General features: G+C 44.1%; 1 long non-coding RNA gene across 1 annotated transcript in view; it reads right to left on the bottom strand.

Annotated features, from left to right (window-relative positions):
- The window catches only part of LOC115406842 (uncharacterized), a 16,512-nt gene extending 9,128 nt beyond the window's left edge, over positions 1–7,384 (bottom strand). Inside the window, exons 1-2 of the long non-coding RNA XR_003933572.1 lie at positions 7,309–7,384; positions 1,593–1,595 (exon numbers count right to left, since the gene is read on the bottom strand). This is a non-coding gene — a long non-coding RNA (uncharacterized LOC115406842). The remainder of the gene's footprint in view (positions 1–1,592; positions 1,596–7,308) is intronic.
- Between the last annotated feature and the right edge of the window lie 11,053 nt (positions 7,385–18,437).

An 18,437-nucleotide genomic window follows, 5' to 3' on the forward strand; every position in this document is an offset into this window, starting at 1 on the left:
TCGCTGCACGTCACGCACCTCCGAAGGGGGCGGGGCTTCCTGAGTGATCTGCTCTCTGATTGGCTGACATTATTTATCGACTTCTATAATTAGGCTGAAGAGTAAAAATGAATAAGATATAAAATAAAAAATGAAAATATAACTTATCAACAGAGGGGACTGTTTAGTCTGTTTTATAGGCTCCTTAATCTTTTTCTATCATGCATGGTGCTGTGTTTCCACGTATGTTACATTAGCATCAGTCAACATTATTGCCTTTATTTCACTTAATATAAGTTAATATTCGAACATGTTTTACAAATCTTGAAATTCAGTTTACAAAAAGTAAGTAACCTGAGTGACTGCACAGCTTCTGAAGGTTCTTACATAAGCTGAGCTCCTGTTTGTGAGTTTCCTGATGTTACAGCAGAAATGGGTAGAAAAAATAGAGTGAGAGATAAACAATAAATAATAAAGAAGCACTCCGAGCCAACAAAGGGGAGCCGGAAGACACTTTTATCAGGAGGTGGATTGAAGATGCTAAAAATACAAATGTGAGGAGGACTCGAGCTTTTGGAAGCAAAAACATGATCTGCAGTGGCTCTGGATCATTTTCACATGTCGTTATGATCATGTTAAGTTTCTTTTTGCTCATTCATCTCTAACGTTGTGGTTATTTTTTGTTTCTTTGTCTGAGCCTGTGACACTGTTTAATCTCTTTTGCACCTGTTTGCCTTTTTTTTATTATTATTGTTTTGGTTCATTTTAACAGATACATTTTTGATATTTTGGTTAATTTTTGTTGTAAGTTTTGTTGTAGAATTTTGAATTGAATTTTATATTTGGTCCTTGTTTTTGTACAGGTTTGTTTGCTGTCATCTTGTATCACAGGCTTGTCTTTTTTAGATTATTTCGTGTCATGTTACATTTCTTTTGTTGCATTTGTGTTTTTTTGGAGTAATTTCATATTTATCCATAATTACTTCTCATTTTGTATATCTTGGGGGTTCCTTTGTGTGTCTTTATGGTTATTTGACATTTTTGATGCTCTTTGAAGGTAGGAGGTATTTCTTTGTCACACATTTTTAATTGTTTTACTGCATGTGTTTTTATTAATGACATCATTTTTTAATCAATTGTATAGAACGCAAAAATAGAAAAGAAAAGAAAAGAATCACTATATATGTTTCATGCAGGCTTTGATAAAGAGCAGTAATTTACAGGGTTAAATCATCTTGATAGTAAATAAATATCAGGGAAAGTGTCTGTTTCTAAAGAAAAGTTGAAGAGTTTGAAGACAAATGTTTTCACACACTGATTTGTGATCAGAATGTGTAATTTTGAATCACTAGTGATTTCATGCATGTTTATCTGAGGTCATTTTGCACATTTTTGCTGGTTTTCTGGATGTCTTTCATGGTTCCTTTGGTGCACTGTGGTACTTCCACACCTCTCTGGTGATTTCTGTGCTGGCTTGTCCCATCTTAAGCCTCTTTTGTTGCTTTCCTGTGCGGATTGGGTGTGTCGCCGTGTCTCTGCAGCTGTGGAGGACACACCGGAGTCACCGAGCAGGAGCTGATGGTGCAGAAACCTTCACACGCCGGTTGTGTAACAGCCTGGCCTCCCTGAGGAGCTGCGCCAGGCTGCAGGAGCGGCCAGCAGAGGGCGCCACCTGCACAGAGGAGGCAGCAGCAGGAGGCAAAGAGGGGCGAGGCTGCAGATGACAGCACACTGTGGCGTGATGCAGCTCTCTGTCTGTCTGTCTGAGGAGGCCTGCTTGCATAACCTGCGACGCAAAGGTGATAAAACAGCGTCCGTGTTTCACAGCGTGGAGCTCGGCATCTGCCCCGGCGCCGCAGCCGAAGGCCGATCGATGAGGCCTCATCAGTCTGCAAATGGCCGCGATGCCATTCAGCATCCATTAAACAGCAGAGGGAGCAGACAGGGCTTTGAAAAAAAGGGCTTCGGAGAGACAGATTTCACACGGTTCTCAAGATTTAGCTCTAATTCCAGTGAAAGTCATCTATCAGACATGGAGCTAAGAAAAGAGCCTGAGTTTGTTTTGGTCTTCACACGTTTGTGTCGCCAGAAAGCTTCATGTCAAGTAGCCGAGGGTTAAAGGTGACCTTCATGAGTACAGATCGTGAAAATGTCACGCACAAATAGCCCAAAGTAGAACAAATGTTTACAAAAAGATGTGAAATGACTAAACTGTGACACAAAATAAGCAAAGTTAAATCTATTTGACCACAAATAGATATAAAATAACTCATGTGAGGCACAAAAACAGTGATACCAGACACAAAGCAACTAAAACTGGATGACAAAAAGACCAGGCTGAGACAGAAGAGGGCTTTAAAAAAGCCAAGAAGCAGCCACAAAATGTGCAAAAATGATCCAAACGTCCACAAAATCATGTCAGTTTGACCCCAAACAGGCAAACAAAACCTGCACAGGATCTGAAAACGTTCCAGAAGTGTGACACAAAACAGTCAATGGAAATGACCACAAAGGAGCCAAAAGACAAGAGCCAGCGGCTCCAGCCGGCAAGATGGCCGCCGTGACGCAGAGTGGAACAGACGGGACTCCGATGCACGCAGAAGCAGGAATACGACGGAGGTTTCCACACGCTGTAAAAGGAACTATATATATATATGTATATATATATATATATATATATATATATTATATATATATATATATATATATATATATATATATATTATATGTATATATGTATATATATACAACAAGTATGCAAAAAAATAACCCTTATCATCCACAACATGATTTAAAACAAGAAACAAAAGCTGAGCTGAGAAAGAGAAACAAACCAAAGCATAAACTGATCTGAAAGAGGCACGAAGTGGCTCCAGAAAGAGGCGAACAACAAAAAGGACACAGAAATGAAGCAAATGACATGCAAATCACCACAAACAATGAACAAAAGAAAATAATCTGACCTGGAAAAACTCAAAACTGGGTCACAACGACCACAGAGAGACACAATAAAACCCTTCAAAAAAAGGTGGTCAGTTCATCCTACACTTACACAAGTGTCCAGGAAAGGCCGTGAATGAAAAGAAGGAAAAGTGACACACATTTAAAAAAAGATTCAAAATGTGACAATAAAACAAAGACACATGAAAAATCTACTGAAACATTGTGAACTACAACGTGCTGGAGAGGACCCTGACCTTACAGGAAATAACAGACTGAAGGAGAAATGTTGATTAAAAGTGACATTTTTTTTTATCTCAGTGGCAACTCTGATTCTCTGACATTCTAAAATAATTCACAGAGACTGACTCTGAATCCAGCTCATTGTGCTGCATCGTTCAAGGAATCATGGGAAATGTAGTCATATCAAGAATCAGATGGTGCACAATACTCCAGAAGGAACAAAAAAAAAAACGGTTCTCAAACATGCAGGGAGGAGAGACGAGTTCAGCACGAGTCTGAAAACCACAGCAGGACGACGACTGCTTCCTTCCTCCAGCTGTTTACAGCTGTCATCCACGAATGGAGAGACCTGGAAGACAAGACGATGGAGGGATGACAGGGACACAGGAAACAAGGGATGAGAGGATGAGTTAATAAGAGATGAGGACAGAAAGAAGATGGAAGGATGAGGAGCAGATGAGAGAATAAAGAGGAAAGTGATGGAGGGATGAGTTGACCAAGGGACTGGGGGACAGACAGAGACGGTTAGACCAGAGCGTGAGCTGAAAAGAGGGTGAGAGGATCTGAGGATGAAGGGATGATGAGAAAATTAGGAAATGTAGAATGAGAGGATGGGACACTGAAGGAGGGGAAAAAAAACAAGGTGATGAAGGGTGAAGGGACGAAGGAGTGACGGAGCATTCCTGCAAAGGAGACGAGAGAGGGAGGAAAGAGCAGATGACAGGGTGAGGGGAAGGAGGGATGAGGGGACGGAGGAATGGAGGGGCAAAACAAGGTGATAAAGGGTGAGAGAAAGGAATGAGCTGATGAAGGGTGAAGGGACGGAGGAGTGACGGAGCATTCCTGCAAAGGAGACGAGAGAGGGAGGAAAGAGCAGATGACAAGGTGAGGGGAAGGTCAGATGGAAGGATGAGAGGAAGGAGGTATGGAGGGATGAGGGGATAGAGGGGAAAAACAAGGTGATGAATTGCGAGAGGAAGGAATGAGGTGATGAAGGAATGGAGGAATGAAAGGATGGAGGGAACAGAGGACGAGGAATGAGGGAAAGGAGGGATAAGAGGATGGGGATGAGGGGATGAAAGTGATGGAGAGATGAGAGGATGGAGAGATGAGACGATGGAGGGATGAGAGCGACGTGTTTTCTGCGGGTGAGCGTTACGTCATGAGAAACATGGCGGCGCCCAGAAGAGACTGAGAGCAAGAAAAAGGACGATTCACGGGAAGTGATGCAAAGCCTGACGTCCTATTATCAAACTGAGCGTGTGTGCGTGTGTGCGTGTGTGCGTGTGTGCGTGTGTGTGTGTGTGTGTGTGTGTGTGGAGGGGGGGTTGTGTCTTGCAGCATGCAGCAGGGTCTATGGTGCTGTCAGCTGTGCAACGGTGCAGAAAGACAGCGGGGCGAGGATGGAGAGGAGGAGGAGGAGGAGGAGGAGGAAGAGGAGGAGGATGAAGAGGAGGAGGAGCAGGAGGAGGAGGAGGAGGAAGAGGAGGAAGAGGAGGAGTGTTACGCAACCCTCACCGAGCCTCTTTAACGGCTGCATCGATCAGTGGAATCTGCAGCTGCAGCGCCGAGCAGGTTCAACCTCAAACAGTCTGAGAACAATTTAACCAGCAGGCTGAGTAAAAAACCACAAGGCTGTAAAGTTCCTGCTGCTGAGATGAGATGAGAACATCTGAGAACGTCTGAAACACAAACACACGTCACCGCAAACATCTTCATCCCAGACAGAAACACATAGGAACCAAATGAGACTTATGCATTGGTTAATGTCATTACTTTGGTCAAATTGACTTGAAAAACAACAAAAATGTGACAATAATCTACAAAAAATAAATGCTCCAAAGAAAATACCATGTAAAAAATAGATATAATATTTAAATAACTAAAGAATAAATGGCCAAAGAGGTCAAACACAAAAACCATAAATGTGAAAGGAAGGAAAATTAGATAAAATAAGATGCAATTTGCTTCAAAAACAAAAATGGTTGAAAAAGATCCACGAATCCACGAAAGTTAAACAAAATGAAAAAAGGAGGAAACTAAGAGGAAAGAGGAGGAAACTACCAGAATAAGAGTCAAACATTCTTGTCACAGTGAATGAATGATTAAAGTACTCAATGATGCAAAGCAGTTCAAATATGACAAAAGTAACTGAAAGAAAAAAAATAAATGCAGCAAAATATAGTGATACAAGAATAACTGTGAAAAAAATATGTCAAAATGAAAAAATGAATCTGAGTTGTTGTTAGCTCAACACAGCTCATAAGAATCTCTCCATTGCTGCTGTCATGATCCTGGTGACCAGCAGAGGGCTCCATTCCTCTCAGGGTTCTAGAAAGCTCTCTGGAGAGTTGCTCCATGGTTTGTTATGAAAAAGTAAATTCCTCTCGTGTGATTTCACTGAGTCCGTGAAAATGAACCATATGAAGTTTCTTTCACAGAGATTTGGAGGAAAATGAGTTTACGCCCTCCGGATCTGCAGCACTGACTCTGCTGGATTTACAGGACAGAAACATGAAACCCGGCCGACATCAGGCAGACGGTCCGAGGACCGGAGCCAAGTCTGATGAAGACATGAAGAGAAGTAGGTCCCAGTCCTGGTCCCAGTCCTGGTCCCAGTCCTGGTCCCAGTCCCACACAGTCCCAGTCCTAGTCCTGCTCCTGGTCCTCCTCTTTCTCCTGCTTTCTCTCCGACCTTGGAGACTGACATATGAAGATTTCATGTTTGTTTTCGGGGACATTTGCTTTTATTTTGATATTTCTCAGCAGGGGAAACCAACTGAATTATAAATATTCACTCCGTTTCCCACTCAGTGAGTGTAAACACTGAGAAACAGATCAGCTGTGAGCCAAAACTCTGAAACGCACACAGGAGAGAATGAAACGTTTCCGTCGCTGCAGCGTGCACGTGCTCATCAATCTGAGTAAAAATACATGTTTCCACTCAAGATAAGCACAAAACAGGCAGATGTGGTTTGTGTCTGGAGCTCAGGGATGCTTTGTTTCCTTTTTCAAGACACTGGGGCTTTTTTAATCTCATTTTTTATGGATTTTTATCTCTTTGGAGTCAGTAAGCATCTCTGTTAGATTCTCTTTGTCTCATTTTGCTCATTTTGTTCAATCATTGGCCGTGATCTCTTCTTATTTTAGTCATTTATTAAAATTTTAATTTTATTTTTGTCAACATCAGTCACATTACCGTATCATTGTGCAGTCAGGTCGATCTGAACCCAGTAAAACCATAAAACAAACATTACGGTGACCTCTAGTGGCCATCGTAATGATAGAGCAAACTAATTAGGAGAAGGGAGATTATCGGTCCTTTCAGCGTGTTTCATCTCATGTTTGTCCACCAGAGAGCAGTAAAGTCCATCCAGGAACAGTGCGACGTTAATATTCTCATCTTTGAGACATTCAGTCCATTAAACAGGAGTTAACAAAGTTCCAGTTTTCTAGCTCAGAGGAGTTGTTTTTATTTTTTGTTCCACCAGATGGCGATACGAACAAGCTGGGGACATTTCAAGGTTGGTTTGTTCAACGCATCAGTGGACAGTTGCTTCTTTTTCTGCTTTTCAGTGGATTAACTGTTATTAGAACACAAAGTCGCCCTTATCGCAGGACACAGCGGAACTCACTGAAGTCACAAACAGCTATAGCGCCCACTAGTGGCAGAGTATGGGAAGCAGTGAAATATATATTGAAAATACATTTTTAAAAAGCCCTTTTTTCAGCCAAAACCCTTCATCTTAGAGTCCCATTTATACTACTTGAACTCACAATGTGATTGTGGAGTGTGTGAGTCAGGCTGGTACCTGATGAGGACTGATTGTTCGTCTGAAACACTTGGACCTGACAGCCATGGGGACGCCGCCATATTTGGCCGGTTGCCACGGCAACAGCAGGAATTACTCAGTCCTGCAGCTGCCCTCTGGACGTTACTGTGTGTCTCCACTCCCACGGTTCACATCTGCAAACCACCCAGCAATCTGTCTAAGAGGAGGAGGAGGAGGAGGAAGAGGAGGTAGAGGGGGGGGGGGGGGGATGGCACCAGTGGCAGCAGAAACATCGAGGGAGTTACCTAACGTGATGATCATTTCAGCATTAAGGCCCAAATATGCTTACAAGGAGCTTACATGTGTTGCAAACAGAGTAATACTCCTGATGGCCTGTGGGGGCAGTGTGGAGCAGAGTAATACTCCTGATGGCCTGTGGGGGGCAGTGTATGGACGTAGCATAATGCTACTAATACTACTGGACAGAACTGTGTTTATTATTGTCACATGAATGCTAAAGTGGGAAATGGGACTTTCTCAACTAAAAACCTTCCTAGTTGGCAGTTGCATGACTGCAGTATAGCCATTTAAAAAAAGAAAGAAAAAAAGAACTGGAAAAGGAAAAATATCCCAAAACACTGGGTTCATGAGAAAGTGGGAGATGTCCCACCTCCAGTGGGAAAAAGACCCCTGAATCCCATCAAACTGGGAGTTTCCCACTCTGATATCAGCAGGATAACTGAACCGCATGAGGCAGCCCTGTTATAATTCTTTGAATTGGGAAATGGGAACTTCCCAACTGGAATTTTCCTGGTTCTTCAGGTAAGTATGAATACAAATAAATATTTAAAAGCATCCAGTATCATGCTGCCGATGAAGACTTTTGTCACATGAAGACTTGGAACTGGGAACTGGGACTTCACCACGTGTTACTGTCACAGGTCTTCAGTGAGAAAGACAGATTTATGGCGACCTCTTGTGGTCGCAGTAAATATGATATCAGCATTGTAGGGAAGGTGGGAAACAAATGATTCTGAATACAGAATAAATTCTAATAATGCTACTTCTGCAACAACATGATCGTTTTACCCGGACAGTCATCTCCTGATCGAAACATGACCAACATCCAAAAAACATCTAACTCTTTCAGATTTGATAAAAAAATATCTGGAACTGAAGGTTGACTTTGGGATCATCACACATCCATGCAGGAATTCAGGAGGGAAAGATTTGGAGTTTGGATTAATCCATGATGCTTCCCCCAACAGAAACGACTCCGAGCATTTCAAATGTGACCTTTTCTAAAGTGCACTGAGTTCAACCGAGTGAGAGATCAGAAGCTTTCTGACGGGCACGGACGAACGAGAGGAGCTCCGACAGCAGAGCGGAGGTGAGTGTGAGAGAAAGACTGTCAGCTTTCATGAAGGGAGAGAGAGAGAAGAGAGGGAGGAGGGAATGGTAGAGAGAGACAGAGGGAGATACGAGAAAGACAGATGAGAGAGAGAAGAGGGAGGGAGAGAAAAACTGTCAGCTTTTATGAAGGGAGAGAGAGAGAAGACAGGGATGGGGAGGGGAGAGAGAGAGAGAGAGAGAGAGAGAGAGAGAGAGAGAGAGAGAGAGAGAGAGAGAGAGAGAGAGAGAGAGAGAGATTGTACTCTGAGCCAACGTTTCTATTTCAGGACCAGAGTCCAGCTGGACCTGACGAGGCATGAAGACCTGAACGGCAGGGGGCAGCCCATCATCATCCTCCTCCTCCTCCTCCCCCCTCACCTTCATCCAGCCGGGGGGCGTCTGGATGCTTCCTGCCGCTCAGCCTCGGTCACAGTGTGATGGAGCGGAGGCCTTCAGACGTCGCCCCTCCTGGCGTCTGGACGCCCGCCGTCTCTTCCTCACGCTGCTGTCTTCCCTCCTCCCATCTGACCCGGACTCTCGGCTCAGCTGGTGGAGCGCCGGCATGTCGCAGTGGGCGTGGAGGAAATTCAGCGTTGAGTCTCTTCGTGAATGAAGTCGGAGAACAAATCTGATCTGTGACCAGCTGGAACATGGAGCAACACTACGGGAGCAACTGATTACTGAGTCACTTCAAACACTCCTTCACTTCACACTTTGGAGCATCTTCCTCCCACGAAATGATGCAACTTCAACTAACATCCAGATTATAGAGCATGTTCCTCCATAAACTCACACACCTCACAGTCACACATCAATATAGATTCACACTGTTGCTACTAGTGATAATATTTGGCTGGAATAACTAATACATAATACTTAATAAGCAAGAAGTAACTGTAATCAGATGTGGTTTTTTTTAAATTAGTTAATTTGACCTTTTCTTATGCTGAAGAAGCCGAAAACAGGAAGACCGAAATCAGGAAAACATCATTTAAACCATTTTCAGGTTCAGGTTTTGAGTTTAATCGTATGTTTTGAGAGTCTGCACAATCAAAGTGCACCTACTGCCGTGTGTGTGTGTGTGTATGTGTGTGTGTGTGTGTGTTATCAGGCTGAGCGCTCTCCGTCCAGCCTGCAGATTAGGCGAGCTGGGAGGTTTGGCGTTGGCGGTGCGGTGGAGGTCAGCGGCTGCTCGTCTCACACATATCGCCTGTTTACGATGCCTCAATGACACGGCGTTCACACGCGACAGCGGCAGCAGCCAATATGGAGGCAGCTCCGCATTCCACCTGCCCCCCCCCCCCCCCCCCCCCGTGATCCACATCCCTCTTAGAAAACTGAGGCCATCCCAGTGTCAATGTTTAATCCTATTGTAGTTTTTATTATTCCTGATGCACATGACCTTGAATCGCTTTAAAGGGGCTGTATCATGCAAAATTCAGTTTTTGTATGTTTTAACCTTGTTATATAGTTATGTACTCACCAAAAACTCCCCAAAGCGTTTTTTTCCTTCGTCCCTGTGTGTTTGAGCTTTCCTCGTGTTTCTGCTGCTCAGAGAGGCAGCCCCTCCCGCACAGTGAAAACGCTCTGTTTCCCATGTTGACGTCACACGGTGAAGATGGCTCCCCTGAGCCCCCTCCCTCCTGCAGGCTCTCGGCAATCAGCGTTGCCGCTTTTTGCTAACTCTGATTACGGAGATAAACTTTAACCATCGTCTGAAAGCAACAATCAAGCAAGAGCAAGAGTCTGAAGGGTCTGCGCTTGGTGAGTTTCTAACAGGAAAAGACGTTTTCGCGTGTCTTTGCGTGTAGAGAAGCTAGAGCTAAAGAGCTAAAGTTAGCTAGCGTATTTGTTTTGAAGTGCTGATTGGTTGAAGTTCGCTGTCAGTCAAAGTCCACAGGGGGAGAGGCGGGATTTCAGTCAAACAGAGCGTTTTCTCTTCCGGGTTTCAGAATTAGCCCCAGAAAATCTTTCATTTCACACAAAATGACTTTTCCTTAGCGCCAAAAATAAACTATTACCATGCTAATGCTTTATGCTAATGCTAATGCTTAACTACCATGCTATTTCTAGGGTTTGGACTAGCTAAAAAAGCATGATACAGCCCTTTTAGCACAGCGCCTTTAAGCAACACGACACAAGGAGAGGCAGAACTCCTTCAACCGCTGACGCTGGAGAAATAAAGTCTGAATCTAAATGCTGATTAAAAAGCTGAGTTGTTCTCACATTCTGGTCAATAAAAGTGGAAACTGGAATGAAAGCTGGAACATCAGGAGTGAAGCAGAAATCAAACATGGTGATTTTTTACCAACTTTGTGGCTGAGAGGAGCTGAAGCAGAAACCATCAACAGTCGGAGCTGACTGGAGGCTGGAGCCATGCTGAGTGACAGGAGGGAGAACACCGCGGCCGAGTCGTGGTCGTCCTGGACTGTCGCAGGTTCCAGCACTCAAATTACCTTCTTAAACTGAATTCGACTGTGATCCCTCCATAGTGAGCCGTTTTGAGTCTTTAATCTTCACTCCAGCCACTAGAGGGCGCCACACGCCTGCACATGAGTCACATTCACCAACTTTCACGATGCTCCTCCTCCTGGTGGTTTTTCACCTGGAGGACTTCCAGCCGTTAAACAGTCCATCAGCACCGATCCACTCCGCTCCGTTCGAATAACGTCTCTCAGCAGCAGCGCGGCGTGACACTTTACGATTTCTGCTCCATCACTCCTGAGTGACGTGGAAACTCTCCACGCCGTCGCCGCTGCAGAGGTAAAAACAGACTCCAGCCCGCCTCCACTCAGCGTCTCTGCTCTCAGACGGCCGCCGTCAGCAGGTTCACGATAAGATACCGACGGCCGCGGTGGGTTTTTTATCCTACGCGTACAAATGCTACGTGAGCTGAGAGGCATGTTCAGGCTGCTGCAGTGTGGCAGCATGCAGAGCGAGGGGGGGGGGGGGGGGGGGGGGGGGGGGTCTGCTGACTGAACTGCAGTCCTCACTGCAGTCTGTCAGGCTGATCTGGAACGTCTCAAACAGCCTGGAAGGAACTCTCTGGGACTGCTGGAAGCCGCTGATGAACGCGCAACAACCTCCAAGTCACAGAGAAAACTCCAGAGCGCCACCTGTAGGATACATTGCAAACGGCACTGGAGGTTTAAACATCTGAAATCCAGCCGATCAACCCTGCAACCAGAAAACTGATGGCAAGAGCAGATCTGAAGCCTTCCTTATACACTCCATCTTGGTGTGTTTTACATGATCTGTCTTACACACACGCAGTGTGTCCCTCAAGGACATGTGGACAGGACAAGACGATGGATCGAACCCATGACCTTGCAACAGGAAGTCAATCCAAATAAAGCAGCTGAGTCAGCTGCCGATCGACTCAACACAGGCCTTTTCAAAGTAAAAGAAACTACGGACCACAACTGACCATGTGGAGAGAAATGCTGCTCCCTGGATGAACACGAGTAGCTGAAGGAGTGTCTTAGAGGAGCAGAGATAAAGGTGAGTTCAGGGTCGAAGGGCTGTGAATAAAATTCAAGCTATAAAGAACATCAGAACATTCAGCCTCGGCTGATACATCCCAAATGTCCTGTAAAAAGCTCCAGGTAAGAAGTTAAAATAGATAAACAGATTTCAGTGTCTCTGTTTGCCGTCTTGTTCGGTTACATAATTCCTGTCAGTCATTTATCTTGATGTTGTGGGAGACGCTCTATAATCTATTGAAGAGAAATATAGACGGAAACCATTTTTAGCTGCTTCCCACCAGAAGTAAAAGCTGTGAATCCGTCAAGAGAGGAGAAGAAATGAAGCCATAACCTTTGGAAACGGGAACACGGTTCCAGTGGAAAATGAGACCATGTGAATGGGCCACAGGCACCGGGGGGCTTATTACATAAAAGTCTTGCATATTTGAAGGAGAGGGCACTCATCACGGAGCGCGCAGCTAAAAATGTAGCAGGAATATTTAATCTGCCGCCTCGTAAATCCTCTCTGAGCTCTGTGCAAACTTTCTGCAGCAGCGGCGGAGCCTCACGAGAGGCGTGGAGCTGCAGAAACAAGGACTCGGCTGACGGCCGCCGCCGCCGTCACATGAAGGCCGGACAAAGGCCCCGCCTCCGACCTCCGAGAAACGGCCACTGATAGACGCTGACGCCACAAAGCCTCACGTTCACACCGCTCACGTCTCGGCCGTCAGCTGCTGAACGCAGCACACTTCTCCCTCTGACTCTGGAACCGGACTGAGCTGAACGGGCTTCCTGTCTTCTGGGGTCCATAATGGTCGCCTGTGTGCCGTTTCACCGTGAACCGCCGCCAGCCCGTCAAATGAAGACCCTCTCCTTCCCAATCCTGATTATGCCTCCTCCATTGTTGCCCCACTTTGAGTGCGAGCCCATCCCCCACCACACACTCACACACACACACACACACACACACACACACACACACACATTTGGGTTTCAAAATGGCTGGCAAGCATCCAAATGTGTGTCACCAGTGAAGGCGGCGAGCAGACGAGTGGTGGCGGTGAGTGTTAATGAGCGCCGTTCCCAGGCAGGAGAACAAACCGGCCCTCTGAGCTCTCGACATCTCCACTTCAGCTTCATCATCTAATCTCCCAACATTCGCTTCGGCCCATTTCTGGATCTGCGGCTCCCATTTTGGAGGCCATGACCCAGAAAGAAACGTTCATCTCCTGACCTCGGCGTGAAGGAAGAACATTTTGTGATTACGGCTCGATGAAGATAATCCGTCCAAGAACTGATAAGAACAATCAACACGGCGAGCTTGACTCTATTTCCCTGGATGACTTTCAGCAGCCTGGTTGACGTTTCTCCTCGCTTCATTAGCAGCAGGTGTCTGTTCTAATAATGACCTCTAGTGACCTCTAGTGGTTGGATCATTATAAAGGCAGAGAAATGAGCATCAAGATGAAAGGAGTTCGTATAAACACATCAAAGCTCTCAGATTAAAATAATACTCTATATTTGCAGTTGACGGACCTGTGGTGCCCCCACATGGTCGTTTTTTATGATAGCAGCAGCAATGTTCAGATGCAGAAAACCGCATTCCGTCAAATATAATTCTGAGTTCCTGCTTTGGGATTTAGAAAGTACCTTAACTCCTCACATTAATGTTCTGGATATCTATCTGTGGTTAAGATCATGAACTGTTACCGAGGTTCTTCAGTGACTCCAGCGCAGTTTACGGTGGTCAGACAGTGACTACTAGTGGTGACAGATGGTATGAACTGCTACATTTTAACAAAGGAGGAGATTCTGAATGTAAATCACATGAGCAGTCGAGCAACAATGAAAACAGCGTGACCTTTAGTCCAGGATGTAAGCTAAGGTCAAACTCGTGGTGACGGACAGTATGAACAGGTACCATCAAACTGGGCTGCATGTGGGCGTCGAGTCACAGAGCTTCAAACTAAAAATACACGTCTGTATTTATCATTGTCGCACTGGAAACATAAAACATATCAGAAAAACAAAATGCAGTGAAAGACATGAGAAATAAATGTGTAAATGGTGAAAGTGCAAAATGGCTAACAAAAAAAGCAGGAATAAAGCTGCTAAAATTATTAAAAAAAACTCTAAAGTGAGCTGATGAAACTGCAAAAATGATAAAAGCTGCTAACATAGCAAAACTGGCTAAAACTGCAAACATGGCCAAAAGAAAATGAGGTCGACAGAGTGCAGTTTTTAATACTAATTCTTAAATTTCCTCCAGACAAAGTAAGCTACAGATTTGGTAAATTTATCAAATGAGTCTAAATGCATCCAAACAGCCGCTTCTCCTCGTCTTGAAGCAATCAGCTGTGAAGAGTGTCTTCTGAGGACCTGTGAAGAGTTAATGATGACTGTGGAGCTCGGAGAGGAACCGACCAATCAGCATTCAGCAGGTCCAACCACAATAAAAAAACTGAGTGGAGCGAGTCAAAGGGTTCGCTCAGACCCAGCAAAGTGGCGGTAGAAATATTCATGAGGCGCGTGGCTCCGGTTCAACTTATGGCTCTGCTTCATGGAAAGTGAATGAATTATTCAGTCATGTGTTCACGGCGCCGGGCGGCAGGACGCAGGCCGAATCGGAGGGTTACGCAACCATTAAACATTATTAATTTCATGCTGGCTGTTTTGAGTTTCCACACCAGCATCGACTGGGTTTCCTAAAAGTGATCGATGAGAGCGCGGCAGCGCTCTGGAAACAAACCAATCATCAATACCTGATAGACTGATGAGCGGCGAGGCCGGGTGGAAACGCCCCCCCCCCCCTCCCCTCCCCCGCCTCCGCAGTCAACTCAGACGTTGAGATGGACGGCAGAGATTAGAGCAAGGGTTTCATCCAGACCGGCTCTCACATCTCACCGTCTGCAGACGATTTAGGGAGAAAATATCCTGAGTGACAGATTAAAGATAAATATAAGAGAGAGAGAGAGAGAGAGAGAGAGAGAGAGAAAGGCGCTGTACTTTTTAATTTCAAACTCACTGTCTGAAATTCAGAATAGCCCAGCTCCAGCAGCATGTGCAGCACTGAGTGTGAAGAATGTGAATAATTATCAAAAACTCGATAAAACAGACACTTCACTTCTACATTGTTGCAGTCACAGTGACTCTGACCACCAGGGGGCGACAGACACCTGAGTTTAACAATCAGAGAAACTTCAGGAAATTAAAAAAAAAAACGTTAAAAAAACATGCAGTTGCTGATGAGCATCCGGTTTCTCTTTTTTGCTTTTCAATATTTTAGAATAATTATGTCACATTATTAATGCATTAGTTTCTATGACGGATTTAAAATAAGTCAATGTTGTAGCATAACTTAATATTTTTCATATGATCAGTATTCAAAATTTATTATTGAATATTTAGTATATGTATCAGGTACTAGTACTGTACTAATTTTTGATACATATCATTATTAATCAGTAAGTGCTAAAATACTAAATACGAACAGCTTATTATATATAACAAGATTAAGCACAGAATTTTATTACTGCACATTAAATCCATGTGTATTAAATATGTAATTATTACACTTTGAATATATTCTATTCAATCATCAGTCAATCATGTTGATTAATGAATAATTATCAAGTCAAGCTAATATTAATTTCAATATTTAGTTTTTGAACTTTATGAATGCAATTCAAGAAATATTACAGATCATTATCAATTTAATTGATCATTAAAAATAATTAAATGCAATTTGATTTAATTAACAGAATAACTATATTATTGATTAGTTTATGTGTAGACAATATATCAGAGTGTAGTGCCTTTTTTTGGGATATGCCATTCAAATGTCGTCATTGCTTTACATGTTTAAATAAAGTTTAATGAATTAATTAATAAAGCTGTTCATGCTGCAGGTCTTGAGCTCCTGCAGGACCTCTGACCTCTGGCTGTGCAGCAGTGGGACTTCATCTACCTGCTCTGTTGTTCCAGGGACTCTGCAGTTCTGCTGCTGGTGGAGTGTGTTGGAGTGTGTGTCGGTTCTGTAAGAGGTTTACCCGAAGTGAGGTGCAGCAGCGCAGCTTTGCTGCTTTCAGCCTCTAATCTGATCACGGCTGCTTCCCTCTGCTGCGTCGCGCTCGCCTTCCCTCCCCGCCGGGATTACAGGGTTAAAAGAAAACTGAGCAGAGTTCACAACTGCGGCGCATAATAAAACGCTTGTTTTCAATCAGATTACTGATCTGAGGAGGAAAAGAACTGTGAACTGTACAGATCATGTGTCAGTATTGCACACGATTCTCGGAAAATGTTCTTTAACAGCTTTTTACTCCATAATACCTCAGAAACTACAGCTGCTCGTCACTGGTTCGGCCTCGTTAGCTTCATTAGCCTAGCCGCTAACAAAACTGAAAGTCTCTAAACTTTTTTCTGTTTTGTCTGCATTTCATTCTCTCAACAATCAATTTTAGTAATTCCATTTTTAGCAATAAAAAAAAAAGTTTAAACAGTGATGAAGTTTTTTTCACTTAGAAAATTAAAATAAGATTCTTAAAAAGTCATTTTTTTGTCCCATTTTTTTCCCGCCAAAAATTGTAGCGTTTTGATTTGAAGTGAAATAAGATAAAAGTAAGTTCATTTCTATTTTCTACTAAAAACTGACATTATAAACTGTTTAAACTGTATTTTCTGGACATGAATAACTATCATCTGGAGAAACGGTCTGAAGGAATATTACCATAAAAAGTCAAAGTCATGTCTCCACTTTTTCATGAGCTCAGTTGCTTATTTATGTAACCTGAATTTTCCTTTTTCTTCTTTCATCAGCTTTAATTCATTTTAGAGGAGACACTTTCAGGCCGTAAATTCTATTATCAGATTTGTATATTCTTCTTTTTCTTCATCACTTCAGCCAACAATGGAATTTTAACTTTTTTATTTAATGAAAAAACTACTTTAGCTCAACTTGGATGGCTCTCAGTGTGAACAGAAAAGATGCAGGAAGCTTAAATTTACCTTTATATACTCAAAGATGATAATCCTTCAAACCTTTTTTCATTTTATATGTTGGGTTCACTTTAAAAATGTGCAGTCAAACGTTAAATGCTTGTTTTTGTTCAACTGCAAGTTTTTCCATTTTAAAACACTGAACCTCAGTTACTTCAAATAACAAAACCATCTTTAAATGAAAGAACCTTGGTTTGAGAGGTGAAAATGAACTTTTGGGGTTATTTCGCTCTCTGAAGGACCTGTTGAATTTGGAAGAGGTTAAAATGTGAGACTCCTGCCACTCCTCCTCCTCCCCACCCCAGCCTCGCCCTGATCGGGTGGCGTGCCGCCTCCTCGGCCTCTGCTGGACGCTGCTGGCGCTCCTCCTGCTCTCTGGCTGCCGGTCGGCCATCAGGAAGCCGCAGGACAAGCTGATTAGGCGTCAGGATTTCCAGCAGCTCAGAGCTGCTATTCGCAGCATCGAGCCGGGCGGATTAGACCCTCTGTGCTGAAGATGGGAGCGTCTAATCACTTCAAGGTTCAGTCCGCCGCAGGCTAACCTGAGGGACTCCTGAACACCCTTCAGGTTACTTACTGGAACAACGAGGCTCAAAAATACCTCATATCTTTAAATACTGGAGATATTTTAGGCAGAAAAAAAGACGAGCCTCTGTCACTCCTGGTTCGACCTGTTGGGGGCAGTGTGGTCCACGTTTCATGATACTGAAATGAAGACAAACACATGATGCTGCAGCGAAGGGGGGGGGGGGGGGGGGGGGGGGGGGGGGGGGGGGGGGGGGACTCATAAAAGGAATGTCACTAGTTTTCATCACTTATTTTTTAACTCCAACATTGCTATCGGTTACCAGCGTGTTAGCGTTTAGCAAAGTCGTGGTCTCTGTTACGATTTAGCTCCGTTATCATCCCACTAAAACCGTTAACGAGCTTCATCCTTCATCTGATGTACCGGCTCAGAGTGGTGCAGTTTGGAATCCTGCGTCTTTTTCAAAACGTTCCACTTTAGGAGCTGTTTTCAGTGACTCTGCTGTACGCTAAACTCTTGTGAAGGTGTGTTTTGGCGTTTGCCCCTGGTGAGTGTTGTCGTCTTCATCCCAGCCTCTCCACCGTGCTGCTGTCAGAATCACTCTGACCACTAGATGGCACTACATGTCGAACTTTCTGTCATCCCATAAGTTGTTGGTATTAAAACCCAACAACACGCTGCCAAAATCCATTCCGCTCGACTGATGGAACGTTTGCCAAACGCCCTCCAGACGTCTGTCATGTTAACAGTTTCTCCCGGTTATATTAAGCTCAGAACAAGAATCACGTCCAGCAACGGAAAAGATTTTTTAAACTATAGGAAAAAAAAGCCCAGAAAGAAGCAGCAGACTTGAAATGAATCAGCTGCAACTCATCAACTTCCACTTCCTCCAAACGCTCCTTCCTGAGGAGGAAGTGGAGAAATCACCCCAAACCCACCATTTCCCTCATTGATCAGATTCCCTGGGAGGAACTATTGATCGTTTTCACCAGTTTGAGGGAAAACCTGTGGGTGGTTGTGCGATGGAACCAGCCCCAGAGCTCTGTTAAACCCGCAGTAATCTGCGGATTACCCGGTAAACCAGCTGCCTGTGTGGTGAAAACAGCAGGTAGCTTCCAGGAGACG

The sequence above is a fragment of the Salarias fasciatus genome, chromosome 19 (genome assembly GCF_902148845.1).
Source record: "Salarias fasciatus chromosome 19, fSalaFa1.1, whole genome shotgun sequence".
NCBI classification, from domain to species: Eukaryota; Metazoa; Chordata; class Actinopteri; order Blenniiformes; family Blenniidae; genus Salarias; species Salarias fasciatus.